This window comes from Teleopsis dalmanni, chromosome 1, assembly GCF_002237135.1.
Source record: "Teleopsis dalmanni isolate 2A chromosome 1, ASM223713v2, whole genome shotgun sequence".
Lineage (NCBI taxonomy): Eukaryota > Metazoa > Arthropoda > Insecta > Diptera > Diopsidae > Teleopsis > Teleopsis dalmanni.
The window spans coordinates 178980520-178985883 of NC_051846.1; the positions used below are offsets into that span (position 1 = coordinate 178980520).

The 5364-nt window shown below is 30.8% G+C and overlaps 1 protein-coding gene across 1 annotated transcript in view; it reads left to right on the top strand.

Annotated features, from left to right (window-relative positions):
• Nucleotides 1-1049: 1049 nt before the first annotated feature.
• The window catches only part of LOC119666810 (mucin-2-like), a 167467-nt gene continuing 163152 nt past the window's right edge, over nt 1050-5364 (top strand). Inside the window, exon 1 of the mRNA XM_038076090.1 lies at nt 1050-1261. The gene's annotated coding sequence lies outside the window, so the exon portion shown is untranslated. The remainder of the gene's footprint in view (nt 1262-5364) is intronic.

The window sequence follows — 5364 nt, forward strand, 5'->3', positions numbered from 1 at the left end:
GCCTAAATATTGCGTGTTCACAAATACTTAAGTGCTTCCTAATTATAGCCGGCGCAGGATGTAATTGTGGGTGAGCTTTCGGTAATTTAATTTTTTTATTGCCTTTAAATACGTGCACGAACACACTGAACCTTATTAAATGCTAAACAAATAAATAAATTGTGTGATAAAAGTTGAATGTGACACAGAACGAGCCATCCAGGATTATCAGCGCTTTACTTTTCTTCTGCCTTTATGTGCCGTTTAACCACTCCCAATTGCCACATGGTTTTAGTGCTGTCACGTGGCGTTAAACGCAAATGCAACATGTCCTTTTTTGCTCGCGCTCAAGTGTGGTACGTAAACAAAGTCCTTATAAACAAAACAAGTGGACGGACAAGTGTTTACCTTTCTCTTGTGCATGTGACAGTTATGAATTGAGTAATCCAAAATGTCGAGAGCGGCATGTAAACAAATAAAGAAAGCTTTCACCATTTCCTCAGAAATGCTGCTCAGAAACTTTCACAATGCTTTCGCTTGTCCGTTCATGCGTGAGCATGCAATGAAGGACTTCCACTCTACAAAGTCTACAGGACTCGACTTGTTATCATGCACACTTAAAGCAAAGGAATTTCACAGAATTCAGCAGTTCGCGTGCGGTCCTTGGAGCTTCAAGTTGTCTCAACGGTAAAGTTGACTCCGCAAAAAGTGTTGAAATGTTTTTAAAAGAAATAAAAATACTATAAGGACATTAAGCAAAAACTATTGTGTAATACAGACGATAACTTTTAATTATAAAATAAAAATATTTTTAAATAAAACTTTGTGCCAAAACCAATAAGAACAATAAGAATTCTCTGACTTGAGAGCAGCAACTTTTCATAGTAGAAGCAAAATCCGGCGTAATTTGATGTAAACACGGGTGTGCCGTCAGTAAGGATAATACATCTGAAATGAACTTCTAATTAAGTTTAATAGAAAAACAAAAAAAAAAAAAACAATCAGAGATATTTAATTAAATTAACTTAACAAACAGAAAAGTTTCCATCATTTAGTTACGTTTAAAATTTTACAATAATAAACATTGTGCCAAATCTTATTGAGTTCCTTTCATCGAATGAATGCCGAGTTCAATTTAAATGCAGGAATCGTGAAGTGAAGGAGCAGTAGAACTTTAAGTTTTTAAGTATTTTAATTAAATAGTATTTGCTTTTGCAAGGACCTGGATTACCTTGTAAAAGTGCTGACATCAAAGCGCATTAAATATCAATGATAATAATATGTAAGTACAAAATGTCCTTATATCCTTGAAGCTGTCAACCGCACTTCTTAAAACCGTACATCAAACGTAACTACTATCAACATGACCGTATTTTTTTTTCTTCTATTATTTTTCCCTACAAGTTCAATCCACAAGTGCAACATTTTGTATATGAGTCCACCGGGAAATCTTACTGAAGTGGAAATAAAGCTTATGCCCTATTTTGTGTCAGGATTATTTATATATATCTCAATACATAATATATGTATATTTCTTTTCAATATAATTTTTTTTTATTTTGTTATTTGTTTTGGCTTTGTTTTTTATTTGAAGTTCTTGTGTTTAACGATTTATGTTTATTGTTTGTGAGAAGTCATCCGAAGATTTTTTACATTAAGATAATTCTCCTGAGACTAATGAGGACAATCAGGCTTTGCTTTTAGAGTTTTTTGTTCATCTTTTTTTCTTTTTGCAGGATATGCCACTTTTATAGCAAAAGGTCTTAAAAGGATTCATAAAAACGGCAATGACTAAAAGTTTGCCATTCATTGTTGGAAGTTGAATTATCATTTAAATTAAATTAATAATATTGTAACTTATTTAAGTTCTTTATAGTCTTTATATTCTTTCTTTATATTTTATATGGTTTTTTAGTGTTTTTATACTTATGGTACTTAAGTCTCTTGAAAAAAATAATCTCATATTATTATCAATGTTTTAACATGACTTTGGGAATATGTGCACTGTGACTGAAGGGAATAAAATGCTAAGTCTGCAACTTCAATATTAAGCATACTATTCTATTCTACTATTCTTTTGGTCTTGGGTCATATGTCAGGTTTCTCTGATTAGATTAACGATTTCACATAACCTCATAATAAATAATTTGGCGTGATAAGATCGCACTATCGTGGACTCCCAGCAAATACTTTAAACTATGTCCCTTGCAAAAGGACATATAATTTGATTATGTCGTGAGTTATGCGGCATTTTGCGCAATCTTATTAAAACCCAACCTATTGCATGTTAATGATATTTAAATGGAGAACAAAAAGCTGTAAGTCATGGTTCTGAAGCGCTGTTCTAAATTCTGAGCTTTGAACAGACGAAAAATTATCAAAAAACGACAGATGATTCCGCCATTTCTTAAAGCAGATCAACATTCAGTCATGTTGATATAGAGAAATGTAATGTTAATAATATGTATGAATGTTTATAGAAACAATAAATTGATTTTTCGACTGATAGAATACTTGAAAGAATATGGGCCAATGATTTTACAATTCTCTAAACCACACCAATATCGACTCATGTTGAAATGGCAAAAAGTAATGAATTAATTAATGATGTCGATGGAAACAATAGTAATTTATTTATCATTTGAATAATCAGGGTCTCTCATTTTTCACAAGTTTTGATTTTATTGCAGCTCAGAACAGCTCTCGCCATTATAGAGTACGACTTGTAATACTAATACATATAGTATCGATATTCCTTAATCATACAATATAAGAATACTTTTTGAAAGTACCTACTACATGTATCTTATCGATTACTTCAAAAGCGTTAATATTTGTGTTACTTACAAATGAGTCATCATGAGGTTATAAAGGAGTATCTTGAGCTCATGACTTATAATATGAATACTTTTAGTTATAAACATAATAAGAAAAAAAAGAGTTTCTCTTGTACATCCAATGAAATTATAGCAAATGTGTATACAAAAGATAGATAGTAATTCAAAGAGTTCACGGTTGTCATGACACCCCGAGTAACGGGCGAAAAGAAGAGCTCTTTTGTACTCAAACCAACGGCAAGGATCATGGAGCATTATCATCTTTATAAGATATATCTCTTCGGGAAGACAGAATTTTATCTTTGTCTGGAAGCAGATACGACTATTAGAAAATGTGGAAATTATTTCCTAAATGATGATAATTATGAATGATATAAATATGAATTAAATATGATATGTAATAATGTTATTATAAATGAATTATATTACCATGTTTATTCTGTATTCACATCACGATAGCTACGATTAAAATCGTTTTGTCTTATATAGCCTCATCACACTATGAACCATGATGCCAAATTTTCAACAGATTAGCAGTATTCTGCTATTTCATTGATGGAATTTATAGCAGATCATACCTGAATATCAAACACAATCCATTGAAGTCGTTGGTAATGTATTCAAATTTTTAATGAAGATATGAAAACACAAAAACCAGACATTTCATAATTTCTTCTTCTTTAAGTGAGTTTAATTAATATAATTTTCCCTGCACTGTAAGAAGGCTGTTTAGGTCATTTGATTTAGTTGATGATTAAGAGTTAGATATTTCTTCCAGTTGTCGATACTTTAACAGGATGGCTAAATTTTTTGGTTTTCACTACAAACCTTCTTCAAGAGAAGTGTTTACTTTTCAACAATATATGCTATAGTGTTCCAATAAAATATACAGTATAATACATTGAATTAGTATTTCGAATCGGTATATTAATTTCAAACCACCAGACCATATATGGATAGAACAGCTCTATCTAAAATTCCTGGGCTAAAATATCTGTTCTTAGCAACTTATAGAGCAGTTTGAATGTTGAATGGAGCCTAAGTTTGGAATAACGAGGAAGTTGGCAAATATTAAAAGTATTTTATTGAGCGAATTCTTCAATTGTACATTTTAACACCGATATATGCTTTAATGACAGAAACTGATATGGAAGATAAACAACTTACATTTTAACTACGTAGTAAGGACGGTGACAACGTACAATGCACAATGATCAAAGTATCTCTATTGCAAAATATCAAAGACCGGGCATAATTTTAAACTTTAGAAGGTCTTTGCATAAACATTTGAGACTATTGCCTCAAAGGATCACAGTATCCATTCGTATCCAGATCGCAATCGACCTTTCGAGATTAAGAATCGTTTGAATGTTGTAAAACATCATTTAACAAGAACCTTCTTTTAAAATAATAATTTTGCTGTCAACTTGAAACTTTGAAGTCACTGTAGAACACTTAAATCACACACCGATGTAATTTGGTAAGCTCTTTTTGTAACATTAATGAGGATGTCAGATTGCATTTCGAATATATATATACATGTAGGATTTCTATAAACTTTGATATGAAGCATTGTCTCACATATTGTGATAGGGCTTTCCGTCTGGTTCTTGTTGAGCTCTACTTTTGGGGTCTGTATTTTCTTTATCATACCGTATTGATCATCTGATTCTATTTTACTGCTTATTAATCATGATTAGAATTTTTTGTAAATTATTTTTCCTCAAAGACGTCAAAGACATCCAAAGAAATACCATTTATTTTACATTTCTGCAAGATCATTATTGATAAGTTCTTTTGAATTTATTGACTTGAGAATAATACCTCATATTTGCAATGCTCACAAAGGTGTTTCCAGTAACAACAGAACATAATATAAATTGGGTTTATGTTGGTCAGAGGTAAGCTTATTTTTACACTTCCAGACTAGAGGTTATATTTGTCCTATAGCCGTAGAAAAAAAGTTTCTAACACAAGAGTCATTGTAAAAAGGTACTGAAATGCACTCAACTAAGTGAGATGTAATCGAACCCTTGAATATATAGTTAGACTGTATATATATATATTATTATTATATATTAGACTGTGTAATAGCATAAATTTTGAAATTGGCTCATTACTTGCTTTTACAAAACTGTATAATTTCTTATTTAATCTTTTTCATTAATAATATTGGTTCAAAACGCAAACTAGTTTATTTTTTAACAATTATATCAATTTGTTCTGATTTATCAAAGATATGTGTGGTCTGTCATTGTCATGATGGAAACTATTTCCTTTTTTATTGACCAACTCTGGTAGATTATCTTTAATTATTTCATTCAAGAACTCGAGTTGGGAGCAGTAAAGCACCAAATTAATTCCAGCACCAGGCTTAAGTAGGATATAATAGATCATTCCCTTCTAATTCTAACAAACATTTAACATGACCTTATTGTCACTTATTAAATATATACATATATATATGCAACAACAAAACTTTTATTATTTTAATTAATTGAATGTTTGACTGAACCATTATCAGTGGTTTTTTGGAAGTATTTTTTTT